The following is a 17,481-nucleotide window of genomic DNA, read 5'->3' as shown; positions in this document are numbered from 1 at the left end:
TTCCTTCTACCGCTCCTTCCAACTTCCAGTCTCTGCTTCTGTCTGACCTCCTCCTCAGCCCCAAGCCCCCTTGTCACCTCCTTTTCCTAACTGTCTGGCTTCAGACCCTCCCTCTTTTCTTTTCTTTTGGAGATGGAGGGAAGAAGAAAAGGAAGGGAATATGTTAGGGGCTTCAATTGAAGGTGTTGTAATGATAAACTAAGGGAACATCAGCCCTTTGATCAGACTGTGGTTAGAGAAGGCAATGTGTGTGTGTGTGGATGGGTGAGACAGAGAGACCTCTGAAGGGCTAAAAAGGTAGGAGCACCCGAAGAAGGAGAGAGCATGTGTGGAAAGGAGTTACACAAGAGTAGGCTGAGAAGAGACCAAGCTCTTCCCATCCACAACTGAACTGCTCACCTTCTCACCTGCCTGTCCCTCCTCCTCCCCCTGTCTTTTTCTTTCTTCTTCCTCTCAGAAAGTTGGTTATGAAGGGAGCTCATCCCTCAGCTGCTTACCCATGTGGCAGGATCTACACCTCTCATTGCCTTAGCCTTTCAGAGTCCTTTTGGTTTGTTTTGAGCTCTATTGGTTTGCTCTCTGCCTCCTTCACTCCCCCTCCATCCCCACCTCTTCAGATCAGCAGTAGCAACAGCAAAAAGCTTTCCAAACTTACTTCTGATCAACAAGCAAGCAACAAAAGGAGAGGAAGAAAAGGGAGGAAGCAAGAAGTGGGGGGCACTGTGCATACCTGAAGAGAAGGTGGGAGCAGATGAGTTCAAGCAAGGTAGAGTGGGGGGGGGGGTGAAAGAAGGATGAATGTGTTATGTTAAATTATTATGTCACCTTCTGTCAATATATAGATGACTGACTGTTTGTAGCCCCCACCTGGCGACAACATCTACTGGACATAGATGCCATTCTGCTTCTTCTCAAACAACTGGGCCTCATTCTAAACCAAGATAAATCACTCTTGGTTCTCACTCAAAAGGATAAGGTTTATTGGGAATATTCTATACTTGAATGCTCAGGCTGCCTTCCTCCCAGATAATTCGTTCTCTGCTCTTTAATAGTCTGTCCTCCAGTGTCTTCACGGCAAATGGTCAGGGCAACAGAGATGTGCAAGTGACATTGGGCACGTAGTACAGTGAGGCCTAAGAGCTCTCTGGCTGTTCCTTGTATGCCCTCTTGTAGCAATGGATATTGGGTTTTAATGTCTGGGTTCCTGAAGTACAATACCTGTCAGAGTTTAGGGAAGACATCTGTTAGCCATATACTTTTCCTGTTTACGTTTTGAGGCCAGGATCTTCTTGCAAAGCAATTTTCTTCTATACAGAATGCAGAAGTTGTTTGCCATGCCCTGATATGGCCTTCCTATCCTTTGTTGTCCATTGTAATTGGTTGCAGAGGCAGTCTGAATCCAGTGCTGTTGTGACAGAAGCTGGAAAGGATATTTTGCTTTTGATTGAGTTAAATTTGTAGTTTTCAACTTACACCATGTCTGAAGTCAGTGTAACATACCTCTATCAGAGGAGGGATTACAGCCTTGGGAACATAATAGTTTTGTATAACTCCCTGTCATATCCACATCTCTTTCCTGTTTGAGCCCCTCCATTGGTAGAGTCATAAAAGCAGATACTGTTACATAGATACTGTGGCATATCTCCACTAGTACACCTTAGGTACAGCTTTGTGTATGCTTGGGTATGCTTTTATCACCACTGGCATGCTAGTGGAGTAGATTGGGCTTCTATCCTGAAACAGATGACTTACTATGCATATATAGATGTATGGGTACACTACAGTCACCTCTTTATTCTCCATGATTTTTTCTTAATGGACGGAGGGAGTAAATAAAAAGCTAAAACTACAGAAAGTGAGAATGTGAAGATTGTCAGTTCTAACAGATTGTCGCAACATAAGAAGGATTTTCAGTGTGTAAGGTAACAGATTAATCAGATCACTGATTTATTTCTGTTTAGACGTGATCTTAATTCATGGCAATAAATCTTGTCTAAGACTCCATTTGATGTTTGATCATTTTCTGATATTAACGAAAGAAGCCAATTGTATTATTGGTACTCTGAAAGGCTTGATATTTTTGCTTTATCATCTACAAATAGAAAATCTGAATATATTTTGATGACTTATCATTGGAAATGCTATGTTGCTGCAATTTTCTTAAGTCCAGTGGCATGCATCTGTGACTTTCTGTATATGGGAGAAGGTACTTTGGGCTGATGTCTCTTTTTTGTCTGATTTTCAAAATTAATTATTCTGCAGACATTCATTTTAATAGCTTGTTTTTAAATAAAGACTATTGTTGGGTCTTCATGAATGGCTTTCTTGGTCACACATTCTTTCTTCTTCCTCTTTTTCCCCATGCATGATTCCATCTCTCACTTTCTGGTTTGAAATTATTGTACTTTATTTCCAAATCACAATTGAAAACTAGCATTTAAACTGCACTTTTAATCCTTGTTAAGAAGCCAACTATAGCCCGAAATAGACAGCCCAGATGGGACAATGTGAAGCTGCCCTACCCAAAAACAGATGGGGACCGTGGCAGCCACACGGTGCACCCCAATCCGCTGTGGTGCTGTCTGAAAAAGGAGCGGTTTTTAACCACCCCTTTTTCGGCCGTGGAAAAGCCATATTTAGCGGCTCTTTCGTGTCCCTCTGGTGGCTTCCTGGCATGTTGGCTTGCGGCGTATAACAGCCATGCCCCCCAAGATTCCCAAAAGCTGGATGACTTGCATCCACTTTGGGTTCCTTCAGGGTGTCATGGGTGTGTGTGCATGCCATGTCCTCAAGTAGTTCGCAGCCAGCCGGAGGCAGCTTTTAGTGCAGTTTTGTGGGGAAGAGGATTGTGTGTGTGTGTGTGTGTGTGTGTGTGTGTGTGTAATTTTTATTAATTTTAATACATCAGCTGTACATACTGTATTACCAAATACAGAATACACATTATAAATACCCATACACACTATACATCTGCACCTAATAGACAAATTACTAAACTATAACCCCCACCTTCTTATAACCCTAATGCAAAACCCTGTTGATATCCTACCCTTCAAACTAAAAACATGAATATAAACATATTAACCTTTTCTCCCTAATATTTACATAGTATCAGTTAATCTTCTAGTTATCTTTTCTTTTCTAGCTATCATTTCTTTTCTCACACTCTTCAATATTGAAAGCCCAGGAGCATTGACCATCCTTCTGTTTTATTAATATAATTTTAATATGGTTCCCACTTTTTAAAAAAAAATCTATAAACTTTCCTTTAATCATTAAGATCAATTTGTCCATTCCAACCAATTTTAATGTTTTAACTCTCATTTTCCATTAATATTTTCACCTTTTTCAAATTTGTGCATACAGTATTCTAGGTGCTGAAATGATATAATGGAGTAATCTATAATTTATAAAGGTAAAAGGTAAAGGTTTCCCCTTTGACATGATTCTCAAGTCATGTCTGACTGTAAGGGGTGGTGCTCATCTTCATTACTTAGCCGAGGTAGCCAGTATTGTCAAAGACGACTCCATGGTTATGTGGCAAGCATGGCTGCATGGAATGCGGTTACCTTCCCACCGAAGTGGTACCTATTTATCTACTTGCACTTTTTACATGCTTTCGAACTGCTAGGTTGGCAGAAGCTGGGACTGGTGATGGGAGCTCACTCTGTCATATAGCACCTGAGTCTCAAACTGCCAACCTGCTGACCTTGCAGTCGTCAGAGTCAGCATCTTAACCTCTGAGCCACTGTGTCCCTTGCACCCCTTTATAGTCTTCCCATAATTTATAGTATCTTCCTCTGGAAAACAGTTCTAGTCTCATTGGTGATTTCATTTTAAAGGTTTCTTGCAGCGACTTCTTTGCCTTAAAATGTCTTTGCTTTCTGACATGCCCATCACATACAGTAGAACATTTCCTCATGGATTTTGTATTTCCAACATACTTTTTTTTAACCTTTATACATTTTTGTCATTTGTTTTGAGATCAGATACTACCTATACATCATTCTGTAAAAGTTTTCTTGGAGATAATAGTTTTTTTAAGTCCACAGTCTCTTCCATTTTTCCATCTCAGTATTATGGTCTATATTTTGGGTCCACTTGATCATGCACACTTTGACTTGTTTGGTTTCTAACTCCATTTTCAATAGTACTTTATACATTTTCATAATTACATATTCATTGTCTGTGCAAAGGTTAATTTCAAGCCTTTGTTACCTCAGATCCACAAGACTAATCTGTTAAGAATCCCTCTTTTTATAGTCTATAATGATACTATTGTATTACATACTCATCAATTCCTCTTATGTCTTTAATCTATATTGGTTCTTTTCCATAAATAATACATCTTTGTAGGTGATCTATTCTTCCTTCTTTTTATGCATTCTGTATAACACTTCATGAATTATATCCATAGTGGCATTTTGGTGCAGAGTTTTGTTTTACATCTATTCCATATTCTTAGGATTGCTTATCTTATGATTATTAAATTCTGCATGTATTTCATTCTTTTTGTACCAGAGATAGGTGTGCCATCCAAAACATACACCATGTCCTTCCAGTTGTAAAAATATTTCTTCTTTCTTTCTGTTGTATAAAACTAATTCATGTGCTCGCACTGTCTTGGCAATAAAACCTGAAGTGAGAGTAGATATCTAGGAAAATAAATATAAAGCCATGGTTTGCTTAAACATGCCTCAAAATTAACATGCTAAGAATCAAGAAATATTGTCTAGCTATAAAAATATGTTGTTGTTTTCCAGCCAATTTATATTGATTACATTTATAGCTCACCATTTCCTTTGGAAAGTCTGAACCAACATCTGTGATTCCTCATCCTTCTTTCATCTCACAGTCATCCTGTGAGAGTGACTGGTTCAACACTGTCCAATCAGTATAATGACCAGCTAAGGGGGGATTTAAGCCTACAGTTCAAAAGTTACTCTGACATAGTAGAAACTGAATGTGCAGAAAGGTTTAAGAAATTATTATTGGACAACTATAGAGTATTAAACACTAGAATAAAAAGACTGAATTGTATAATTATTTATACCATATTTTTAAAGGTTTTTTTGGAAATGGAAATGATGACGATGATGATTTAGGATTGGATTCAGAGATATGCCAGTGAAGAAATTTGATCCTGGTTGTAAACTGCTGTGGTACAATTATTGAAAGGCTTCAAAAAAGGGATATAACTGAACAAAGCATCTTATGCTAGTGCCTTCACTGAGATGTATTGAGATGTACTGTTGGATTTTGAAAGTTTTTTTCCCCTCTGGGGGAAAACAAAAACAAAGACTGGGCACTAAATCAGGAAAAGTCCTTTATCCCACAGAAGCCTTTGAACCACAGAACGGTACCTCTGAATACAAGTTATGCTTAATTTTAATTTAAAAGAAAATATGTTGATTATTTCAGTGTTATTAACTTTTAAACTTTTTTTTTCCTTTAGATTATTGGGAAATATATTTATGGCCTGATTCTAAATGGTGGTGCACCAGCAGATAACCAATTATGATAAATTGTATATATTACTCTGCTATGATAAATTCATAAACTATGATATTAAACCCATGCTATATAAATTATAAGAATTTCAAGCAGGGTTTTTTTTAATATATTGGCTGTTTTTGTTTATTACACAGGTTGTTCATATACTGATGTCTCTGAAATGCTGTTTTCTTCCCCTAACATTTTATTTATCAGTTTCTATTTCTAGGTGACATTTCCTTAAATGTCATGGTAACAACTCAGTGGAGCAAAGACAGAGAACAAGACTTTGTTGGCTGGTGTTACTATGCCAACATAGGCAGTACCATGGCCGGGGGATGAGTAAAAAGGGTGCTGCTGCAGCAGTGGGAAGGCAGAGAAATCATGTGTTTTTTGCTTTTTGTTTTAATCATCCTCAGACAAAGGTGGAAACTCTTCAGCAGTCTGTTTGCACCACTCCTGGCTGTCAGTTGAGAGTTTGAAAATGAAAGTAAATTTTCCAAGGCAACTGTCCCAGAGCACCTTTAGCTTGAAGGAAGACAAACACTTTACCTGGAAGACAAACACTAATTAGACAGTACGTAGAGAGATCTTGTAGCACCTTTGAGACTAACTGAAAGAAAGAAATTGGCAGCATGAGCTTTCGTAGACTTCAGTCTACTTCCTTAGATGCATTTGGTGGAGTGGAAGCTAGGTACAGACGTATATATGTTGTTGGTATGTGAGGATGTCAATACAAATTACAAGTCCTTTGTGTATGGAAATGAAGTTTCAGGTCCAATTTTTAACAATGGTTGTTAGTGCACAAAGACATAGGAAATTGGTCTTTGTGCATGGAGATGACATGGCAGATCCAGTTTTGCAATGTGACTAGCCTGTGGTGAGGGGAATAGATTAATGTAGGGCATCCCCATGAGGAAGGGGTCAGATAGTGTTGAAGTTTGTGTAGCATGTCAGGAAACAATTGTTCAATCCATTGCTGAGGAACTCTAGTTCAAACTACAGATGAGGCTTTCTCTGCCTTTCCCTGTTTGCCATACAACCCTGAACAAATGTTCTGTGCTAGTATTAATAGATTGTTAGAGCAGGATGATGTACTAACATAATTCTGACTATAGTTTTGCTTACCCCATATTGTCACTTTCTGTATCTGTTTTCAACATTCTTATGTCCAATCTCACTTACAAACTGTTTGACTATTCTCATTTTGGGGCTAACTTAATCCTGCTATAATGACTTTTCAATATCTTATAGATATTGTGTTTCATGGTGTCCATTGATTTTGAAACATACAGTATAAGCAGAAATGTTTTTGTGTGTTCTGTAAAGGTCTGATCATTGTTATTAACAAGTATTTTATAAAATACTTCATAATATCCATTTAAAAAGATTTGTTGACATGAATATGTGAGCTGTAGTTATAAAGCTGGAATACATGGAGCATTTGGAGACATTTCGATTTTTAAAAGAGGGTGTTCTCCTTTTTCCTTTAAATGTATAGTGCAAAATTAATATGTCTCATAGTATAGCAGAAGACTGGGCCACTCTCAAGACCTGAATCTCCAGGCTCTGAATTGAATCCAGAAGCACACCCAAGCTGCAGACCTGTATCTTCAGATGGAGTGTAAGCAGATCCAGCATAAGGCTGAACCCTTATTCCCATATCTTATTTTCAACTGACTGGGAACAGCTCTGTCTACGACAGTGATTTAGAACCAAAACAGCTTCCTTGGATTGAAATGGAAAGGAATAATAGAATTGGGTGTTATCCACATTCTGATGCCATTGAATTCCAAAACTTTGAAAAACCTCTCCCAGCAGTTTCATGTATATGTTAAATACCATGGAAGATAGAACTGAGCCCAGAGGGGCCCCACATATCAATGGCTAAGATTTTCAACAGGAGCAAAGCACTGCACCCAGGTCCCATCCCAACAAGACAGCCCAGTAGGATACCATGATTGATGATATCAAAAGCTGCTGAGAGGTCCAGCTGAATCAAAAGGTACTTGTTAAGTTCCCAGCATAGGTCATTCAGCTAGGCAACAAAGGTGCTGGATAGATGGACCCTATGGGGTGCCGTCGTGACGTGCGAGGGGCGGCGCTTCCAAACGCGACTTGCATGTGATGAGGGCATCAAAATGGTGGCGCCCTATACATACGGGTGCCGCCATTTTGACATGACGAATGTGTAGCATCTGCACATCCCAGCACCTTTGTGATGTCGCAAGTGCGCCATTGGCGTCATAACAGTGCAGCAGAAAAAAACCCGCTTTTTGCAGGTTCTTTTTGCTGCGGTTTGTCCGCTGCGGCTCCCTCACGCAGCAAATCAGGGCGGCGGCAGATAGAGTTGCAAGATACCGCAAGGACCATCCAGTCCAACCCCCTGCCATGCAGGAACTCTCAATCAAAGCATACCCGACAGATGACCACCCAGTCTCTGTTTAGAAACCTCTAAGGAAGGATATTCCACTACACTTGGAGGGAGTTTGTTCCACTGTTGAACAGCCCTTACTGTCAGGAAGTTCCTCTTAATGTTGAGGTGAAATCTCTTTTCCTATAGCTTGCATCCATTGCTCCAGGTCCTAGTCTCTGGAGCAGCAGAAAACAAGCTTGCTCCCTCCTCAATATGACATCCCTTCAAGTATTTAAACAGGGCTATCATATCACCTCTTAACCTTTTCTTCTCTAGGCTAAACATCCCCAGCTCCCTGTCTTTCCTCATAGAGCACAGTTTCCAGACCCTTCACCATTTTAGTCGCCCTTCTTTGGACACACTCTAGTCGAGTTTATCAACATCTTTTTTTAATTGTGGTGCCCAGAACTGGACACAATATTCCAGGTGGGGTCTGATCAAAGCAGAATATAGTGGCACTATTACTTCCCTTGATCTAGACACTATACTTTTATTGACGCAGCCTAAAATTGCATTGGCCTGTTTAGCTACCACATCGCACTGTTAACTCATGTTCAATTTGTGGTCTACTTGGACTCCTAGATCCCTTTCACACGTAGTCTCATTCAGCCAGGTGTCCCCCATCCTATATCTGTGCATTTCATTTTTCCGCCCTAAGTGCATTACCTTACATTTCTCCCTGTTGAAGTTCATTTCGTTAGCTTTGGCCCAGCTTTCTAATCTATTAAGGTCATTTTGAATTTTGATCCTGTCCTCTGGAGTATTAGCTACTCCTCCTAGTTTGGTGTCATCTGCAATTTTGATAAGTATGCCCCCAATTCTGTCATCCAAGTCATTGATAAAGATCGTTTTTTATGGGTTATGGGCTATGTGGCCATGTTCTAGAGGAGTTCCTTCCTGACGTTTTGCCAGCATCTGTGGCTGGCATCTTCAGAGAATGCATGCCTGAAAAGGACTTGGGTATATATATTGTGTGACCTGGAAAGGCAGGAGTGATTTGCATGTGTATTGTTTTGTTGCTAATGGCAGGCCTCAGGGTGGGAGGGTCTGCAGAAGAGTATTAGTGTCTACTAGATAGTTCTTATTGTCTGCTGGGAGATTTCTCATTTGCATTTGTTGAGTCTTTATCTTGCGATTTTTCAGGACTGGTAGCCAAACCTTGTTTACTTTAAGGGTTTCCTCTTTTCTGTTGAAATTGTCCAGGTGTTTGTGGATTTCAAAGGATTCCCTGTGCATTCTGACATGGTAGTGGTTGGCATGGTCCAGAATTTCAGTGTTTTCAAATAGTATTTTATGCCCAGGATGGTTTGTGACATGTTCTGCTGCTGCTGATTTTTCTGGATGGCCCAGTCTCCAATGTCTCTCGTGTTCCTTGATTCTTGTTTGCACACTGCGTTTGGTGGTCCCTATGTAGACTTGTCTGCAGCTGCATGATATGTGGTAAATTCCTGCGGCTGTGAGAGGGTCTCTTTGGTCTTTGGCTGAGCGAAGCATTTGCTGGATTTTCTTTGTCAGTTTGTAAACCATTTGAAGGTTGTGCTTCCTCACCACTTTGCCTGTTCTGCCTGTGACTCCTTTGATGTATGGTAAAAAATATCTTCCCTTTGGGCGGCTGCTTGTCTTCACTCCTCTGGGTTGAATCCGCCCTCCACCATCTCCTAGAGGAGGAAGCAGAAGAGATAAGAGGGGAAATAGCAAGGATTCTGCGCAAGGCAAAACCACCACCCAGCAACAAAACAAGAAAGAAAAGCCACCAAGGACCTCAATTCGGATCCAGAAATCAGCATTCTCCCAGCAGACAAAGGCAATGCCACAGTAAACATGGATACAGAACAATACGAACAAAAAATCAAGGAACTCCTGGATCCTACAATATACAAAAAGCTGAAACAAGACTCAACCAGCAAAATCACCAGAAAAATGAACACCCTGATCAAAAACTCCTCAATTCAGCCATCCACAAGACAAAGTTTGTGCAAATGTGAGGCTCGCTCACCAAGACTATATGGACTTTCCAAGATCCAGAAGGATTCCATTCCACTCAGACCCATAGTGAGTGCTATTGGATCCCCCACATATGACTTGTCCAAGCTCTGATATTACATTAGTTCATCTGATCCTGGAGGCTTATATTCATTTAGATTAACCAGGTATTCCTGTACTATCTCCTTATTCTATGCTGGAATCTGCCTATTCTGTCCTCTGCTTCATTATCCTGAGGTTGAGCACCCTTTGCCTTTTCTCAGAAGACTGAAGCAAAGAAGGTGTTGAGTAATTCTTCCTTTTCTCTGTCCCCTGTTAGCATTTTGCCATCTTCTCCACACAGTGGTCCTACCGTTTCCTTCTTCTTCCTTTTGCTGCTTTTGTTCTTCTTAACCTCTCTAGCAAGCCTGAGTTCATTCTTTGCTGTAGCTTTTCTGACTTTACTAGCTATTTGTTTGAATTCCCCTTTGGTGATTTCTCAATTTTTCCATTTCTTATACATGTTCCATTTAAAACTTAGCTCAGTTGAAAGTTCCTTAGTCATTCATCTTGGTTTCTTGAGACATCTCCCATTTTTCTTCCTCACTGGAACTGTTTGAAATTGTGTCCTCACTATCTCTCTTTTGAGAAACTCCCATCCGTCTTGAACTCACTTCAACTCCCTTCTTTGTTAGTATTCCTGACCATTGGATAACTCCCAGTATTTCTCTAAGTTTACTAAAATCAGCTTTCCTAAAGTCTAGAATGCGTGTCTGACTATGCCTGTCTTCTCCTTTCCATTGTATAGCAAATTCCAGAAGTACTGTACATGATGACTCCCACCTAAGGATCCCACCACTTGCACTCCATTAACTAGGTCATCCCTGTTGGTTAGGATCAGATCCAAAATAGCTGATCCCCTTGTTGCCTCTTTCCACCTTTCCACCTTTTCTACATACACTCTAGACAAACACAGTGGTATTAACCGGTCATAATACCAATCCAACCCCATCTGCTCTGCATGCATGACTGAAATTATAAATTATTTAACCCAAAAGACAACACAGTCATATATTTGTTGAGAAGTCAGTGGGACCTACTGTCAGATGAATATATAGGATTGCAAACGGTCTGAGTATAGTGGAATATCCTTTATTCAATTGCTATAGTTTTAGATTCTGAACCATATTTAGTAAGAGTTTCAAAAGTATTTTATTGAAATGAATGGATACTTTGGCAATTCATGTAACTTTGAAGCCATACCTTTTTTACTGCTCAAAATAGTAAATAGCTTGGCAGTTTACTTGAGACACTAATGGAAGCTAAAAGCTTTTAAAATGACAAAAATTGCCAACTTTAATTCATAGATTTATTACGTTGCACACATTGGTCATATAACTGACAGCCTTCCCTATGTGCAACTTTCTCTATATATCACTGCATTGTCTGACACAAACCATTATATGTGTTTGTAAGATTATGATACCTAATTTGAAGATTCAGTATATGTACAGGAGTTTAAAATGCAACCATTTCATCCTCTTTCTTCTTTATATATGGCGTAGACCTCTCTACCCTCCCCCTCGTACAATTGAAAAAATATGCACCTCTCTTTCCTCATAAACAAAAAAGAAACTATCTTGCATATATATAAATAGGGTGGGAGCTGTTGCATATGGTAGCAAAGTCCATATTCCTACAGGCTGGTGTTAGATATGCTACCCACATTAAATAGGGAGATCTACCAGAATCATTTCTAGAAAAAAATAATTTGAAACTATGGGCCTGTACAGACAGGCCAAAATAAAGCTGCTTCGGGTCACTTTGGAGGTATGCTGTTTAAATGATGCATGCGTCTTAAGGACCAGAGCACATCTTTAGCGCCACTTCTGACCTCTTAAGATGTGTGTGTCATTTAAACAGCATACCTCCAAAGTGATCCGAAGCAGCTTTATTTTGGCCTGTCTCTACGGGCCCTATAAAGGCATGCTGAAGATCTTTATATGAGGAATAAAGATTTCATTCATAGTATGTAAACCCTTAATATATTGTTATGAAAACAGGGGTTGCTCTGGATTTTTTAATTTCATTTGTCAGCTGTTATGTATGTGTTTATTAATGGTGATACCATATTTACTCTGGTCAGTTGAAAACATACATGAGCACTGAGGTTGTACAATTTCAAATGTACTCATCCCTCCCCATTTCCTGGGGTCAGGGACACAGGTTCCCCCGGGAATGTGAAAAAACTGCAAATAACAAAAACACTACGTTTTTACCTGAGACAACACCTCTCTAGGAACCTCTCGGTCCTCCAGTGCAATTCTGTGGTCAACATCTGCCAGACATTGACCATAGTAATGTGCTGGTGGAGCTACAAATGCCTAATAGAATGTTCTCTCTAGGAATCTCTAGGTCCTTCAGTGCAACCTTTGGTGAAAGTTGATCATAGAGTTGCGCTGGAGGACCTAGAGATTCCTAGAGAGAACATATTAATTAAATCTGTGAATAATCAAATCTGCAAAAGTCAAAGCTGCAGATCTGAAGGGACGAGTGTATTTATTTTGATTTCCAAATTGGTATTTCAAACATCTTTGGATGAAATACTTGTCTAACCTTTATGTATGTTATCCTGTTTGAGACTAACTGAAAGAAAAGTTGGTAGCATGAGCTTTCATAGACTTGACTCTACTTCTTCACATGCATGGGATGGAGTGGAAGTTGAGAGACAGATCTATATAAGCAGGCTGTGTGTGAAAATGTCAGTAGAATTTCTCTCTTCTCTCTTTCAGTTAGCCTCAAAGGTGCTACAAGATCCTTTAGGATACTGCTTTTTCAGACTAATGTGGCTATGTCTTTGAATTCTACCCACATTATTGTTTGTTTCATGGTATATGTCCCCATTCCACTTTTCTTTTTAAAACATCTACATAGTAGCCACATGATACCAGCAATTGCAAGGCCTAGCCTTGGGTCAAGGTCATTCCTTTCTAGTTCTATCAACTATAATTAGAAATATTCATACAGTAGGCCCTTTGTTATCCACTGGGGTTTGCTTCCAGGACCCCCTGTGAATACCAAAATCCATGAATGCTCAAGTCTCATTTAATACTATGGCATAGTAAAATGGTATCCCTTATTTTAAAAAATGGAAAAATCAAGGTTTGTTTTTTCGGTTGTTTTAAAAAATATTTTCAAGCTGTGGATAGTTAAATCAGTGAGTAAAGAATCCGTGCGTACAGAGGACCAACTGTAGTTTTATCTTGGAACAGTCTTCTGTTCAAAGGCACACTTACCCACAGTTGTTCAGATATATTTTGATACTTATTTCAAAACAGTTTAAGTTGGAAATGGTGGAAGATGCTAAGAGGTACAGTGGGCCCTCCTTATTCGCGGATTTGCCATATGTGGATTTGAGCATCCACGGATGGCAAGCTAATATATTCCAATATAGCCCCCAATGATGGGTTGCACTCACGCCACCATTGGGGACAAAAGTCCCTCCCCCTCCATCCCTCCCTCCCTTCTTCCTTCCTTCCCCTCACCTTCCCTCCCTTCCTCGTTCCCTCCATTCTTCCTCCCTTCCTACTTTCTTCTGTTCTTCATCCTCCCTCCCTTCCTTCCTCTCTCCTTCCCTCCCTTCCTCTTTCCCTCTGTTCTTCCTCCTTCCATCCTTGGAACCTCGTTGGCCAGAGGGAGCCAGTGCCAGAGACAAGGCTTGGGTTTCAGAGCCCAGAGCCTCTGTCCTGGCTGCTGCACCTGGAGCTCCGAAAACCAAGCCCTGGCTCTGGCACTGGCTCCCCTGGAACCTCGCTGGCCAGAAGGAGCCAGGACAGAGGCTCTGGGCTCCGAAATCCAAACCCTGGCCAACAGGGTTCTAAAGGAGCCAGAGCCAGAAAGAGCCAAGCTTGAATTTCGGAGTCCAGAGGCTCTGTCCTGGCAGCTGGGCCTGGGACTCCCAAACTCAAGCCTTGGCCTTGCTCCCGGCCCCGGCAGACTCCACTCCCACAGCCAAGCCAGGGCAGAAGCCTCGGAGGAAGCAGGTAAGCAGGGAGAGAAGGAGAGGGGGAAGGAAGGAGGGAGGGAGGAAGAACAGAGGAAAGAAGGAAGGGAAGGAAGGAAGGAAGAAGGAAAGGAGGGAGGGAGGGGAGAGGGGAGTTGTGAGACTTTGGTCCCATTATCAATGCTTGTGCGGCCACATGGCTGCACCATAATTAAGGGCAATGGGACTTGACCATCCGCAGATTTTGTTATAAGCAGGGGGTCCTGAATGGATCACCCGCGTATACCGAGGGCCTACTGTACATTATGTAAGAGGAGTTCAGTGAATAATTCAATAATTCAGAATAAACTTGAGATGGAGCTTGGAGAATTCTGTTTTCTTGTTATAGCATCTACCTAAATATAAGACCGGTTTGGACTTTTACTTAGGCAGTGACAGTCTTCATACAATGAAGAAGCATGTGCATTCAAGATGGAAGGTGTAAACCATATATAGGTTCTGTGTGAAAGATTTCCCTGTGCAAACACACGTACAAGATCACTCACTCATTCACACAGGATTTTTGAGGAGAAAAAATAGCTTGAATAGCATCACATTTTGTTTTGTGGGAAGGCAGCACCTGTATGCCCAATACTCAAAGATTGCTATAATCTGGATCTTCCCATAGTTTAATCTGTTTCCAAAAGTGTGTTTTCCGTTTATATTAGGTAGCTGGTAAAACATTTATATTGCTTTTAATTTTTAAAGCTATGGTACAATTTGCTGTCTTTTTAAAAACAGAGAAAAAACAGGCTGAAAATGCTGTTTAGCATGATGTCATATGAAGTATATTAATCTACGACTTCTAAAGAGTCCAGTGTGCAGAATACTTGTCACTTGAATCTCAGCTTAATGAAATTTCTTTTTGGCTCTGACTCCTTTCCTTGCCATTATTTCGATAGTGTTCATCCCTTTAAGTGCTTTCTGTGTCAGGCTCCAGGATCTTCTATGTAAGCTGATCTGTGTTTTGTATAAATGTTTTGTCTGCTGACCTAGACAAGAACACTTGCATTAGCTACATTGATCAATCCACATTTACTTCCTATCATATAGTAGGCAATTAATACTTCATTGTAAAGACTCCCTGGTGCACTTGTTTAGAACTAGATCGCTTAACGCAGGAACCACAGGAGTTCCACACAAAAGAGCTTGGAGATGGTAAAGCTAAGGGGAGAAAAAGGAAGTGAGAGGAAATTGCATCCATAGATCAAGTTAATTTGTACTTCAATAGTCAGGCTTTTTGCCAGATATCTTCTGCAGTAGCATTGCAATCTCTTGAAACAGACATAGAAATGCTGTATATATATTTCATTTATTTTAATTTATTATGGGATATGATAACAAATTTCAGGAACATGTTCTATAATTTATTCATTGTTTAATCAAGAAGGCTTTTCTCAACATTTTTCCAAACTGTTTATTTTTAAATTAAAAAGTAAATTTTTATTTCAACAAATACATAAAGACCAGATTTTATTATTCTGTATTCTTCATTAGGAAGCTTGTTGAGTAGAGAGAAAACACTTAATATTTAGCTGTGGTACTCATACAAATGTTGGTGTGCTTCTCAGATATATCACAGTTTTGCTGGAATAGTGGTCCCTCCAGATTCGCGGTCTTGGCACTTGTGGTTTTGGTCATTCGAAAGGCCAAGGTCACGGCTCCCTCCCTTAATAGAATCTTCCCCTTGGCACTAAGGACTTTAATGGAAGCCTGGGTGCACCCATTGGCTGCGGTGGAGGGGCGGGGGTTTACACATGCCGGCCCGCAAGCGCTGTGGGAAGAGAGTCCTGTGGCTGCCAGGCTAATACAAGCCCTGCAGCCCGGCTCCGATTAAATCCCCAGCACCGGGGGGGGGGGCGATGGGAAGCTGCCGTGGGAGCAGTGGGGGGAGATTTGGGGGGGGGAGATGGGAGGAGGGAGAGGGGAATGCGGGGCGCTGGGGGGGGGAATGCCAGCGGGAGGGAAGGGGGGGGCGGAAGGAAGGAATTTTACCAAAGTTGAGTCCTTTTCCATGACACCATGGGGACAGTGGGACTATCTTTGCAAGATTTTGGATTTTTCTGGGGGGGGGACACGGAACGTATCTCCCGCAAATTTGGAAGAACTACTGTACAACATACTGCAATTAAAGGCCAAAAAAATCTGTATTTTAAGTCTGTCTTGATGAAATCATCTTGTAAATTGCATTCCCTGAAAATATTTTCTTTTACTATGTATGCTGGGATTTTAGGAAATGTACTTTGTGATTTTTAAAATGACATTGCACCAAGAAATGCTGTTATTTCTTCTTTGTAGTTCATGTCAATTAACAGGAAACAGTTAACATCAGAATACCTGTGCATTTAAAGAAATGATATGGTCTTGGTGTTATTCTCACAGCACCAGATCAAACTTTATGGCAGAAAACAGCCTCTTCAACTTCCTTTTTTTTTAAACATGTGCAATTAATTTCTCTCTTTGCCTTTTTTTATTGTATAAGAGGGCAGAGTCTCTCTCTTTTTAAAAACCCATCTGAAAAAATGCTGTGAAAACTTTTCCAGGAAAAAAGTGGAATGAAAATGCTTTAGAATAACTAAATAAAGAAATGGTACTTCAGTATTGTTGTTGGTGTAGTGGACTATTACTTTGGAAACCAGGGTTTGAATCCCCGGGCAGCCATGGAAAGCCCCTGGGTCACCTTGGGCAAGTCACACTCTCTCAGTTTTGGAGGAAGGAAAGAGTAAAACAAATCTTTTCTTAAAAACTCCATTATAGTTTCATCTTAGGGTCATTATAAATGAGAATGTACTTGAAGGCACACCACCACCATCACAATATCATTCCTACTGTCTAATATTTTATATTAGACACCCCCCCCACCATACTGTTCAAGGTATTAATATGTAGTCTGTATTAGAAAGCCCATTAACAGCACTGGATATAGTCTGTATTTGCAAACTCATAATTAACACTTTTGAACAGAATGCTGTTAGTATTCATACGAACATGTGAAATACAAAACTTCTAGTCATTTTTATGATTTCTTGTTAGATGACATTCTGCAAAATCTAAAGCTGTTTAATAGTATACAGATTGTTGGCAAATATATGGGAGTGGGGAGAATTTTTGTGACACATGCATTGTGCAAATGTGTAACTGCCTGTATAAACTTGAAAGACAGGAGAAATTGCAGCATGCATTCTTGTGGTATGTTTCTTACAGATTTTAAATTAGTTTAGCTTAATATATTGATCAAAGGTTGATATTAAATTCTCATCAGTAATTTCATGTCTGTTGTTCTCCCCTGTCTTTCAGTCTGGGTGTTAGTAACATCATTTAGCAGGAGCAGGACAATATATACATGTTTGGGTGTTTTGGTCCAGGGATACTTTTCTGGCAGTGAAACTTCCCCATTAGATGCCTGAATGTCCTCCCATATGGACCTGGATTTTTCATTATCATAGAATTGATCAATTTTAGTTTTCATCCTTTACATGTTACCTTCTCTTTTAAAATCTAGATGTTCGGTACCATTTCTGCAAAATGTATTAAGCTGTGTAAATCTACAGTGCTATATAAATAAAGT

The 17,481-nt window shown here is 40.2% G+C and overlaps 1 protein-coding gene across 6 annotated transcripts in view; it reads left to right on the top strand.

Annotated features, from left to right (window-relative positions):
• Window positions 1-17,481, top strand: part of NOVA1 (NOVA alternative splicing regulator 1) — a 174,920-nt gene that overhangs the window by 105,267 nt on the left and 52,172 nt on the right. The gene's annotated exons all lie outside the window — the stretch shown is intronic.

The sequence above is a fragment of the Sceloporus undulatus genome, chromosome 1 (assembly GCF_019175285.1).
Source record: "Sceloporus undulatus isolate JIND9_A2432 ecotype Alabama chromosome 1, SceUnd_v1.1, whole genome shotgun sequence".
Lineage (NCBI taxonomy): Eukaryota > Metazoa > Chordata > Lepidosauria > Squamata > Phrynosomatidae > Sceloporus > Sceloporus undulatus.
The sequence above is the reverse complement of the archived record's forward strand: the minus strand, read 5'-3'. Positions and strand labels throughout refer to the sequence as shown.